The following is a 14,248-nucleotide window of genomic DNA, read 5'->3' on the forward strand; positions in this document are numbered from 1 at the left end:
GAGATTTCTCTCATCTCACTCGTAAAACTCATTTCAAATCACCATCAGGCCAAATCGGAAGTACTTTTCACCTAAAACATACATCTCTCAAATTTACCAAAAATCGGGATGACAAGCTCGGGTGAGATAGGAGCAAACTCTCTGTCAAAATCACTTTTCAAGCTCTCAACCCCCTGAGCTGCGAGATGGTCAGAAACATTCACAAATCATTGTAATTTGTGTATGTTTCTTTCTGTAAATGGTTAAAATAGGGTTAATTTGTAAAATAAATGACGTGAGGTCCCCCCCCCAAAAGACTAACCAGCCTAGGTTTTGCCAGCCTGTCCTGGTTCTTAATTTACAGGGAAAAAAATATGTAGGGTTCCACTGTAATGTAAGAACCAGTACAAGGCAGCAGGGACAGAGCTGGTTTTAAATATACGGAGAAAAAAAAATTGAGGTACCCCGTATATTTAACAAGGGGACATGAACATCTGGAAACAGGTGAGTATGTGTAAGCGTGTTTATGGATGCCATAAAGCTTTATTTTCATGGTGTGTTGTGTGTTTTATTAACCATTTCTTCACAGGTGAACTACAGGTACCAGTGGGCCCTTAATGCCCCGCATGCTGGTACTTGTGGTGCTCCAAGTACCAGCATGCGGGGGAGGCTTGCTGGGACCTGTAGTTCCACTGTAAAGACAATGCTGAAAAATCTTTACACTACACCTAACACTATCAACCCGCCACCCACCACCCAGGGGTGGCGGGGATAGCCCCGGACTGTCAGCCTAGGTCAGGGGTGCCCTGGAGAGGGTGACCCCTTTATTGGAGGGGTCCCCAAATCCCTATGGATTCCTGGCCTGGGCTGACTAATGATCTGGGCTGATGCTACGGCTGGGGGACCCGGTGAAAGGGCACCCCTGACTGTGGCATCAGTGCCCTGTTAGAAAGGGTCCAGGGCTGGTCTTACATATATGGGGTACCTCACGTCAATTTTTTTCTCCGTATAATTAAAACCAGCTCTGTCCCTTCTGCCTGTTGCTGGTTCACAATTTACAGTGGAACCCTACACATTTTTTTCCCTGTAAATTAAGAACCAGGACAGGCTGGCAAGCCCGGGGCTGGTTAGTGTTTTAGGGGGGAACCTCACGTCATTTTTTTTTTTAAACATTTATCTATTTTTTACAAGTTTTAACACACAAGCAGCCAACACATATCTCACTGATATGTGCTGGCTGCTAGCTCGGGAGAGATTTACAGAGAGAAAACACTGCAATCTCGGGTGAGTAATCTCCTGCAAAACGAGTTACTCGGGAGAGATATCTCGTTCTGCTTCACCAACGGCAAACTCGTTTAGCCTCAAATCACCTGTTGGTAAATTTGAAAAAAAAAGGGATTAAATCACTGGAATTCTGGCGAGTACCAGCGAGAAAAATCACTTTGAAAATCGGGACCATCTCGAATCTTAGTAAATTTACCCCAATGTCTTTTAAAGAAAGAAAAGGTTGCTTTGGATACTCTGAACTTACTTTGGATACTCTGAACATACTTTGGATACCCTGAGTACACTTGGTATACTGTAGCAATCTAGCAGTCACTGGTTTTGGGAACTTTTGCAAGTATTGATACTAACAATGCTGCCTGCAATACTCTATTTCTTGTTTGCGTCACCAGTAGCAGCATCTCAGAAACGCCAGCTCGTTCCAAGGCAGGCTACGCTGTGTATCACCGGTTTCAGTAAGAGGCACACTGCCGACAACCTCTTAGAGAAACTGAGGGAAATCATCGCCCAGTGGCTTACCCCACTTAGACTCTCCTGGGGATTTGTGATATCTGACAACGCCACCAATATTGTGTGGGCATTACATCTGGGCACATTCCAGCACGTCCCATGTTTTGCTCACACAATAAACTTGGTGGTGCAGAATTTTCTGAAAAGCGACAGGGGCATGCAAGAGACGCTTTGGGTGGCCCGAAAAATTTCTGCCCACTTTCGCCATTCAGAGACTGCGTGCCGAAGACTGGAGCGCCAGCAAACACTTTTGAACCTGCCCCGCCATCACCTGAAGCAAGAGGTTGTGACGCGGTGGAACTCAACCCTCTATATGCTTCAGAGGATGGAGGAGCAGCAAAAGGCCATTCAAGCCTATACATCCACCTATGACACCTAGGCAAAGGAGGGGATATGCACCTGACTCAAGCGCAGTGGAGAATGATTTCCGTGTTGTGCAAGGTTCTCCAGCCCTTTGAACTTGCCACACGTGAAGTCAGTTCAGACACTGCCAGCTTGATTCAGGTCATTCTCCTCATCAGGCTTTTTGCAGAAGCAGCTGGAGAAAGTGAAGGAGGAGCTAAGACGGAGCGATTCCGCTCGGCATGTGGGACTTGTGCACAAGGCTGCAGGGACAGAGCTGGTTTTAAATATATGGCGAATGATGTGGGTTACACCGTATATTTAAAGCCAGCTCTGTCCCTGCAGTCTTGTGCTGGTTCTTACATTACAGGAGATCCCTACACATTTTTTTCCCTGTAATGTTAAAAACCTGGACAGGCTGGCAAGCCCGGGGCTGGTTATTGTTTTAGGGGGGAACCTCACGTCATTTTTTTTTTTAAACATTTACCTATTTTTTACAAGTTTTAACACACAAGCAGCCAACACATATCTCACTGATATGTGCTGGCTGCTAGCTCGGGAGAGATTTACAGAGAGAAAACATTGCAATCTCGGGTGAGTAATCTCCTGCAAAACGAGTTACTCGGGAGAGATATCTCATTCTGCTTCACCAACGGCAAACTCGTTTAGCCTCAAATCGCCTGTTGGTAAATTTGAAAAAAAAAGGGATTAAATCACTGGAATTCTGGCGAGTACCAGCGAGAAAAATCACTTTGAAAATTGGGACCATCTCGAATCTTAGTAAATTTACCCCAATGTCTTTTAAAGAAAGAAAAGGTTGCTTTGGATACTCTGAACTTACTTTGGATACTCTGAACACACTTTGGATACCCTGAGTACACTTGGTATACTGTAGCAATCTAGCAGTCACTGGTTTTGGGAACTTTTGCAAGTATTGATACTAACAATGCTGCCTGCAATACTCTATTTCTTGTTTGCAACTATTCGCTATGATATTTATTTTCTTCTCGCTTGGCACAATACAATATACATAATAAATGTGTTGCCTATTGTATGCAATAAATTCCAAATGCAATTCGACCTTGTGTGAATTCATCCCTAAGCCAATATTTCTTGCTGGGTCAACTGCGATTATGTTGCTAAGAGGAATTGTGTTTGGGGTCCTGATAGTATTTACAGAGGCTGCTTATAATCCACCACAAATCGATGTACATGTATTAACTAGCTACATAAAATATACTTACCTTTAGATCAAGCTTATGGAGGCAGATAATATTTTGATGTTCTACAGATATTTTAGATATATGTTGTTCAGCTACTTTTGAATCTATATTTTGCCTAATTACCACTGGTTTACCACATATTAATTATTATTTATTTATTTATTAACAGTTACTTATATAGTGCAACATATTCCGCTCGCTTTACAATTTGGAACATATGACAAGAAATTACAGACTTACTTTAATGATCATCTCGCTGACACCTTAATGGACATGTTCCTTGTACAATACAGATATGGTATGCCATCACATCCTGTGGTTAACTGCAGATTCAGCACTCTTACAGTGTGAGATTGCTGTCACTCACAAAACGGTGGAGTTGCTAATTCACAGAACTCTGTGCTCATTGGAATACACACATGCAGTCTATGCAACTGAGGTCTGAGAAGAAGATAGAGCTGCACAGATGGGATAAGAGTGGAGTGGATGGGGGAAGAGATAGAACGGTGTGGATTGGGACATATAAGGGGGAGGAGCTTAAGCAGCACTGATGGGAAGAAGCCAAAGTGATGCAGATAAGTGGAAAACAGTGGTGCGGATGGGGGGGACAAAGTGATGCAGATGTGTGGAAAATAGTAGTGCGGATGCAGGGGAGAGTGGCATGGTTTGGAAGAACAGCAACATGGATGGGCCTACACAGTGGCATGGATGGGGAAGACAGAGCAGTGCAGATGGGTAATCTGCACTTAACCACAGGGTGTGATGGCATATCATATCTGTATTGCGCAAGGATCGTGCCCATTAAGGCGTCAGCCTTAATGATCGTAATTTCATTGCTTTTAATAGTTTGAGTGGCACAAATTCTGAAGGTTTTGTGAAATTTCAGTTCATGTCTAAGAAGCCTTAATGGGACATTTGAAACCGTAAGGTGTTTTTGTCTATGGAATTTCATTGCTTTTTAGAATTTATTAACCATGAGGGTTTTGATGAGCAAACTACTACACTAGCAAGGGTGGAGGAGCGGACAGGACACAGGAGGTGTTTTGGGGGTGCAGAAGGAGAGACGGCTACTGGGGCAGGCTGCAGCTGTGTGGGGCAGTGGCAGCAGTGGGGGTGCGGAGCAGTGGCAGCAACATGGCCGTACACAGAAGCATCAGCGGGCGACAGAGGGACTCACTGGTGATGGGCATGCACCTGAGAAAATCTAATCAATAAGACACAGATGCATGGACATATGAGTGAGATCCATCCATGCATCTGTTAAAAAATTAATGCGTAATATAAAATCACAAAGCACAACCAGCACCATGCTGATCAGAGCCCTGGTTGTCAAAATACATGTGACAAATAACGTAGGGGTCTCCTAGAAATAAACTGCAATCCTCCCATAGAGAATTCCAGAGGTGGGGGCATTGTGTTTAAGGGGCTACACCTCAAAAGCTATTGGAGTTACGGAGCTGAAATTTGGCATGGGCTAGTAGAACTGTCGCTTGGTGCTTCATTTCAGGGCAAAAACATAAAAAAATGAGGTTTTGGGAGTTCCAGCTGTCAATTTTTTCTGCCCGGTGCTGGTTGCTTTTTTTTGGGGGGTGGGGCATGTAATTATTATTATTTTTTTAACACAGGGTTTTTTTTTTTCAAACACAGAAGCATGGACAGGTCTCACTGACCCATCCCTGCTTCTGTATTTGTTTATTTAAACACAGATGCAGGTATCACAGATCTTTCAGATCCGAGCCTGCATCTGTCTCCTGCTACCTCCCCCGGGTCCTGCTACCCACACCACCGCCGCCTGCACTGCCGCTGCTGCCCGCACCACCGCCGCTAATGCTGTCTACTGTCCCTGAGTCCCAGCTGTAGCTAACGTCCGCTACCCACCCTTCCCCGGGTCCCGGCCGCAGCTAACGACCGCATTCTTCTCCAGAGGACACTGCCGCTACCACCCACTAAAGGCAGCCATTTTGGTACACCCAAGTGAAGCCACAGTGAGTACACCTGCTGGAGCCTCCTACTGAGGCTGTGTAATGATTTGAAACTACCTATCTGTATAATGGCGGGTTCGTGAGGTAATAGTTTAAAGACTGTAACTTTCTCAATTACCTGTACCCTAAAAGGCCCTATTCTGGAACAATAGCTACCTAATAAAACAAACCCCAAGTCTACCCTGAGTTATGCCTTCCCAAAAATCCCCCATAGAGAACAGCAGAAAAGTGGTCCTAACTGGGAGTGGTAAATTTGCTAAGAATCGAGATCGGTGGAGATGACCGTCTCTGGTAATTTATTAATTTTTTTCCTGCTTGCAAATTTACTAAAGGCAAAAGTCGGGTGAGTTAGAGAGAGATTTCTCTCATCTCACTTGTAAAACTCGGGTGAGATAGCAATTTCGAATCAAATCACCATCAGGCTAAATCGGAAGTACTTTTCACCTAAAACATACATTTCTCAAATTTACCAAGAATCGGGATGACAAGCTCGGGTGAGATAGGAGCAAACTCTGTCAAAATCACATTTCAAACTCTCAACCTCCTAAGCTGCGAGATGGTCAGAAACATACACAAATCTTTGTGATTTGTGTATGTTTCTTTCTGTAACTGTAAAAAATAGGGATAAATTGAGAAAAAAAATGACATGAGGTCCCCCCCTAAAACACTAACCAGCCCCGGGCTTGCCAGCCTGTCCAGGTTTTTAACATTACAGGGAAAAAAATGTGTAGGGATCTCCTGTAATGTAAGAACCAGCACAAGACTGCAGGGACAGAGCTGGCTTTAAATATACGGTGTAACCCACATCATTCGCCATATATTTAAAACCAGCTCTGTCCCTGCAGCCTTGTGCACAAGTCCCACATGCCGAGCGGAATCGCTCCGTCTTAGCTCCTCCTTCACTTTCTCCAGCTGCTTCTGCAAAAGCCTGATGAGGGGAATGACCTGACTCAAGCTGGCAGTGTCTGAACTGACTTCACGTGTGGCAAGTTCAAAGGGCTGGAGAACCTTGCACAACACGGAAATCATTCTCCACTGCGCTTGAGTCAGGTGCATATCCCCTCCTTTGCCTAGGTGTCATAGGTGGATGTATAGGCTTGAATGGCCTTTTGCTGCTCCTCCATCCTCTGAAGCATATAGAGGGTTGAGTTCCACCGCGTCACAACCTCTTGCTTCAGGTGATGGCGGGGCAGGTTCAAAAGTGTTTGCTGGCGCTCCAGTCTTTGGCACGCAGTCTCTGAATGGCGAAAGTGGCCAGAAATTTTTCGGGCCACCCAAAGCGTCTCTTGCACGCCCTGTCGCTTTTCAGAAAATTCTGCACCACCAAGTTTATTGTGTGAGCAAAACATGGGACGTGCTGGAATGTGCCCAGATGTAATGCCCACACAATATTGGTGGCGTTGTCAGATATCACAAATCCCCAGGAGAGTCTAAGCGGGGTAAGCCACTGGGCGATGATTTCCCTCAGTTTCTCTAAGAGGTTGTCGGCAGTGTGCCTCTTACTGAAACCGGTGATACACAGCGTAGCCTGCCTTGGAACGAGCTGGCGTTTCTGAGATGCTGCTACTGGTGACGCTGCTGTTGTTGCTGTGTAAGGTGATACATCTACCCAGTTGGCTGTGACAGTCATATAGTCCTTAGTCTGCCCTGTTCCACTTGTCCACATATCCATGGTTAAGTGGACATTGGGTACAACGGCATTTTTCAGGACACTGAGGACACTTTTTCTGACGTTTCTGTACAGTCTCGGTATCGCCTGCCTAGTGAAGTGGAATCTAGACGGGATTTGGAACCGGGGACACACTACCTCCATCAATTGTCCAAATCTCACTGCACCATTGGCGGATACCTGATGTACGTCTAACACCAACATAGCTGTCAAGGCCTCAGTTATACGTATTGCTTGAGGATGACTGCTGTCGTACTTCATCCTCCTCGCTAAGGACTTGTTTAGTAAAAGTGGTGGTGTTCCTACTTCCTCTCTGGGATGATGAACGACTCCCAGCAGCAACAGCAGCAGCGGCAGCAGTAGGCGTAGCAATGCAGGATCCTCCAGAGGAATCCCTGATAGGAGAGTCTGTCATGCCAGTGACATGGCCTGCAGGACTACTTCCGATCCTGACTAAGGAGGAAATTGATGAGGAGGGAGTTGACGGTGTGGTTTGCAGGCACTTGGATACAACAGGACAATGGGATTTAGGTGTCCCTGGACTGCTTACGGTCTTAGCCAAAGTTTCTGAACTTGACAGTAACTTTTTATGAACACACTGCAGGTGCTGTATAAGGAAGGATGTTCCTAGATGGCTAACATCCCTACCCCTACTTATTTCACCTTTACATATGGTACATATGGCAAGACAGTTGTTGTCCGGTTTTGGATAGAAATATTGCCAGACCAAAGAGATGGAATGTTTGGTCTTCTGCCCAGGCATGACCGTGATGGGCTTTTTCATCCCACGGACAACAACTGTCTCCCCCGGAGCCTGATTTAAACAAACCACATCACCATCAGAATCCTCCTCGCCAACTTCCTCCTCAGCGCCAGCTACACCAGTATCCTCATCCTGTTGTACTTCAACAGTGACATCTTCAATTTGCATATCAGCAAGTGGACTGTGGGTGCTCCTTTTAGCACTTGCAGGGGGCGTGCAAATGGTGGAAAGAGCCACCTCTTCCCGTCCAGTGCTGGGAAGGTCAGGCATCGCAACCGCCACCACACTTGGACTCTCCTTGGGGATTTGTGATATCTTCTTAGAACGCACAGTTCTTTGCTGTGCTTTTGCCAGCTTAACTCGTTTGATTTTTTTATGAAACTGAACCACTAGATATGAACATAGGGAAAGACCTTAGCTGTTCCTTGCCACTCCATGTTGTAAATGGCATATTGGCAAGTTTACGTTTCTCTTCAGATGATTTAAATGTTTTTTTTAAGGTAATTTTCCTGAACTTTGTCATTTGGGATTGTATGTGCCCTCTACTATGACACTGGCCATCGGCATTGGCAGACGACGTTGATGGCATGTTATCGTCTATGTAATGACTAGTGGCAGCAGCTTCAGCACTAGGAGGAAGTGGTTTCCCTATTTTATTTTTATCGGAGAAAGTTTGGTCCTCCATTTATGTTATATTAATATATACGTGCGGCTAATGCGCACACAAAAACAGAAAATAATTCTTTATTTTTGTTGGAGACTAGTGCACTTTGTGGGTTACACCACCCTTTAAGAAATGAGCCAGCTGGCTCTTTACTTATGGGACACAGGCGCACGCTTGGCGCTGCTCCTTTGTTGATGCACGTGCAGCTACAGTGCACATAATTCACAAAGACAGAAAAAAAAGAAGAATTTTTTATTCTTTGTGGAGCGCACTTTGAGGGTTACACCACCCTTTAATAGACAGACGCACGCTTGGCACTGCTGCTCTGAGGATGCAAGTACAGTGCACACAATTCACAAACATAGAAGAAAATATTTTATTTTTGTTGGAGTGCACTTTGGGGGTTACACCACCCTTTAACAGACAGATGCACACTTGTTGCTGCTGCTTTGAGGATGCAGGTGTGGCTATAGCCCACACAATTCACAAAGACAGAAAAAAAAAGAAGAATTTTTTAGACTTTGTGGATCGCACTTTGACGGTTACACCTCCCTTTAACAGACAGACGCACACTTGGCGCTGCTGCTTTGAGGATGCGCGTACAGGGCAGACAATTCACAAACACAGAAGAAAATGTTTTATTTTTGTTGGAGTGCACTTTGGGGTTGCACCACCCTTTAACAGACAGACGCACGCTTGTCGCTGCTGCTTTGAGGATGCAGGTGCAGCTACAGCCCACACAATTCACAAAGACAGAAAAAAAAGGAGAATTTTTTATTGTTTGTGGAGCGCACTTTGAGGGTTACACCACCCTTTAACGGACAAGCCAGCCGGCCCTTTACTTATGACACAGGCGCACGCTTGGCGCTGTTCCTTTATTGATGCATGTGCAGCCACAGTGCACACAATTCACAAACACAGAATTTTTTTTTAATTTTGTTTGGAGTGCACTTTGGGGGTTACAGCACCCTTTAACGGTCAAGCCAGCCGGCCCTTTACTTATGACACAGGCGCATGCTTGGTGCTACTTTGTTGATGCACATGCGGCTACTGCACACACAATTCACAAACACAAAAAAATATATTTTTTTATTTTTTTTGGAGTGCACTTTGGGGGTTACAGCACCCTTTAATGGACAAGCCAGCCGCCCTTTACTTATGGGACACAGGCGCACGCTTGGCGCTGCTCCTTTGTTGATGCACGTGCAGCCACAGTGCACACAATTCACAAACACAGAAAATATTTTTTTATTTTGTTTGGAGTGCACTTTGGGGGTTACAGCACCCTTTAACGCTTGGCGCTACTTTGTTGATGCACGTGCGGCTACTGTGCACACAATTCACAAACACAGAAAAAATATATATTTTTTTGCACTTGGGGGGAGCACCCCTGATGGACAGAGCACCCCCTGGACAACACTACAGCACCCCTTTAGGACTGGGACACTGCACAGGACTTTGGAGTGGACACAGCCCCTATGGACAACTGACTGCACAACACAGTCCAGCCAGCCCCTATGGACTTTGGAGGAGTGGACACAGCCCCTATGGACAACAGCATCACAGCACAACACAGCCAGCCCCTCTGGACTTTGGAGGAGTGGACACAGCCCCTATGGACAACAGCTGCACAGCACAACACAGCCAGCCCCTATGGACTTTGGAGGAGTGGACACAGCCCCTATGGACAACAGCATCACAGCACAACACAGCCAGTCCCTATGGACTATGGAGGAGTGGACACAGCCCCTATGGACAACAGCTGCACAGCACAACACAGCTAGCCCCTATGGACTTTGGAGGAGTGGACACTGCCCCTATGGACAACAGCAGCACAGCGCAGCACAGCACAGCACAGCACAACACTACACTACACTACACTACACAGCCCAGCCAGCCAGCCCTAACTCCCACCGTCCCTCTTCACTGTCCACAGCCGAGTGAGAAAATGGCGCAGACGCGGGTACCTTATATAGAATCCAAAACCTGCGAGACCCGGAAGGCGGGATGATGACGTTTTGCCTCGATTTCAGATCTGAGTCAGGCGGGAAAAGTCGAGCCTGACTCGAATCGGCCTTGGATGACGGGGGCTCGGGGGGGGGGGGGGTTCGGATTTCAGAAATCCGAACCCGCTCATCCCTAATAAATATATATATATATATATATATATATATATATATATATAGCATGTCTCTTATTCCATAGAGCAAAAATAAGCGGCATTCCTCCGGACTTGGTAAAATAAGATGGTGATTTTAATCATGTTGGATTAAAATCACCATCTTATTTTACCAAGTCCGGAGGAGTGCCGCTTATTTTTGCTCTATGGAGTAAGAGACATGCTATATACAAATTTTTAAGCAGGCACCCCGGCGTTTTACACATGTATTGAGTGCCCGTCTACATGCTTCTATATATATATATATACATATATATATATATATATATATATATATAAAAATAGCAAATTGTGAATCTAACAAGTGTGCTCATTATAATGTGCCACTTGGACCCCTTGGTGCTGCAGTGTTCATCTTACACACCAAAAACAAATTAAACAATGATACAATAATACCATTTCGATCCTGCGATGCTGAAAGGGTATCACAGGTAATTTGACGTTGTTTCCAAATTGACCCTACCAAGATAATTGATCTAATATGGGCTCAAACAAATAAAAAAATCTTCATAGTGTAATCCAGTGATTAACATATATCAGCTTTTAAAGTATATGTATTGGCTCACCTACCAAATGGAGTGGTCCACATATACTGTAGACGCATAGGCACATGTGGGAGTGGATACTATCACAATCCGTTGATATTTTCCCCTTTACTCTTCCACTCTTTCATCCATCCAGTATATATGGAAGATAAATTCAAAGAAGAGCTTCCATAGCATAATCCTGCATTTATTAAAACATATCATATTACACATAGATCCAAATAATTTCAATAAAAAAGGGGAAAAGGGTGACCTCTCAGCAATGCAATTGTCTACCAGATGAAAAAGTAGACAAATATAGCAAGTAAGGGAAAAGTACTCCAGGTATTCCAGGTGCACTTGTCCAGCTCATGAGTGAGGTCCCACAGCTTTCCAACAACAGGTTTCTCCAGTCCAATGCATTTTGATACTTGTAAGTATGTATCTTTATCAAGGAATGATGAGATACCTCCAGGGGCAGGTATTTATACCCCCCTTACATATTTCAATGTAACACCTAATTCTAGACATACTGTAGATCATCTAACCTCTAAAAAAACCTTTCAAATGGATAAAAACCTGGCACACCTCATGCCATTCCGCTGTTTCTAGAATCCACAATTTCCTGCTTAAACTAAAGGGATTTACATCACTGTAAAGCGCCAATCCTCCAGTATTCACATTTACCCAGTTGCATCATGACGGCTAAGAAATTGTTAAGATATTGTAAAATGGGGTATAGACATGAGGACTCCAGACAGGCAGGTACTTGGTAAAGCAGTGGTTTTTAATGGCAGCAAACACTGCACCTTAGCATACGTGAGTATAGATCGGACACACACAGGCAAATAACTGAAAATAAGCAAATAAAAGATAAAAGTAAATGTTCCAGCACTCTTGTGCTTAACAGTCTGCAGTTACAATATCTGTGGACCTTCCAGGTCCTGGCCTCCTAATGCTAACCACCAGCCCCCTGCCTATCGCCTGGCCAGTTTTTCCGGCATCAGGAGCAATGAGCAGTGTGTGAGAGTTTTAATCTCTTCCTGTATTGCCGACTTCCTGCTGGCTCTGGGCGACCTGGAGAACAAGGAGTTCCATATCTCCAGTTTGAGCTGTGCAGCCCAGAATATCCAGAATTCCAAACTTCTATTGCAGCTGCAGAATGTGCCTGTCTTGTTTTCCTCACCCTTGGAGGGAGCTGATCCCACCAGAATGTGAGCAATTCAGGTGAGAGGCCACCCCTCTCACCACACATCCCCCTTTCTTACTTTTAGAAGCTTGGGAAAGCGCACATATTCCTTGATGATGGCCGACACCCTTCAGTCATCTTACTGTACTTCCCCTAGAGAAGACGTCCATGTTTCTGTGTCGACTACCCCGCTGATACTTCGTTTCACCCTTCTCAGGCGTATATCCTTTATTTTCGCTAAATGCGGCATGCTCTGACACAGGGACAAATAGTCTTTGTTTTCTGTGGATGCTGGGTTGTACTTTTCCCCGCCTCTCCGTGGACAACATATTCCTCCAAGAGCCAGTGCGACATCCGAAGAAGTCTAGCGAGAAGTGCAGGGACCAGACTGTCTTCTTGCTGGACAGATTGTATCCACGCCTCAGGATTGCTATACGGTCGCTGCTTTACGACCATTCCTTCAGGTGTATTTATAAGGCAGTGTTCCCTGGCAAGGAAAAAAACACACCCCGATTATTGCGAACGAATGCTTTTGCTTCTTTTTGCTGTTTTGCTGACAAGGTGTCCGCCAGCGGAACTTCTGTAGGTCCAAGCAAACAAGAGCAGCCCCCAGGAACCTGAAGGGTGGCAGTTTCCAGCACATCCATGGCAGCATCTGTATTGAGTGTAACACATCTGCAAATATTTTTGTATCGATGTAACCGGGCAAAGTGTTGCAGATTTCTTTCCTCAGACATCAGTTGCACAGATGTTCCCTCTCCAAAGAGGACTGGCTGTGCTCTTCCTTTCTTCTCCCTTTCCGAGGTAGGGCCTTGGAGACTTTACATTGGCGTTGTCTCTGTGGTTCCTTTACGAGATCATCAAATCCTGGGAAATTGCATCCCAATATAATAGGATAGGGGAACTTAGGACCAACCACGGCAACTACCTCATAAGCATGCCCCTTTATAGCGAGGCTCTCTCGCACTGGGAGACTTTTTCTGTGGATCCATGAACTTCATCTAACCCTGGTACCTTTTCCACTGGCCTGGGCAGGAAAGCCTCTGAGATCAGGGTTAGTTCACTTCCTGAGTCTATAATAGCTGGAAGTTCTCATCCATTCATTAACGGGGGTCTGGAATCCAGGGGTACCATTGTGTAAGCGGGGTACGTAGTGCCCATACTAGCAACCCCACACTTCATAGGCTCTGTTTTTCTGGGATAGTCCCACCTTACATGACCTGGCTCTCTGCACTCATAGCAAACGACCCTGGCATCTCCAGTGGTGTTTCCTTGAGGAGTGACAGTCGGGGTCACAGTCCATTAGGGTGCCATCTTAACGGGTCGCTCATTCATTGGTGCCTTTTCTGGCATTTTTGTCATATTTCCTGTGGTCTCATACTGCTCCAATACTTTAATTCCTCTAAATTCTGAGGATCAGCGTGTCCCAGATCCAGCGCTACATATTCCGCCCTAGGGTTCTTATACACTAGTCAACAACCACCATCTCTCACCCCTCGATGGCCACTGCTGCATTGGTGGGCCACTGGCCAATCAAAAACAGGGACAGGGCTTACTGGGGGGCAGGGCTAAGCTTGGCTCCTGCAGGATGCAACTTTGCCACACACCCAGGCAGGTCTGACCTGATCAGCTCTGTCAGCCTCCTGCGTCCACTTACTCTCTACTACTGCAGGTTCTTCATTTGGGGGTCAAAACACATTTTTATCCTTTCTGGGATACAGTTTGCAGCCAAACACTCACTGCTCCTTCTCACATCTCTGGCTGCTGAGTCAATCCTAGATGTAGTACTGGGTCCTCTAGTAACCAGGCAGTAGCCACCATTTTGGATGAGTCCTGATTGACAGGCTGAGGCCATTTGGGGGCTGGGAAGCAGTGGCGCCGGCAGTTTTTTCCGGGAAAATGGGGATGTGTTGCCCTTATTTTCTGGGAGTTCCAAGGCC

The sequence above is a fragment of the Taudactylus pleione genome, unplaced genomic scaffold (genome assembly GCF_031769625.1).
Source record: "Taudactylus pleione unplaced genomic scaffold, aTauple2 ptg000571l, whole genome shotgun sequence".
Lineage (NCBI taxonomy): Eukaryota > Metazoa > Chordata > Amphibia > Anura > Myobatrachidae > Taudactylus > Taudactylus pleione.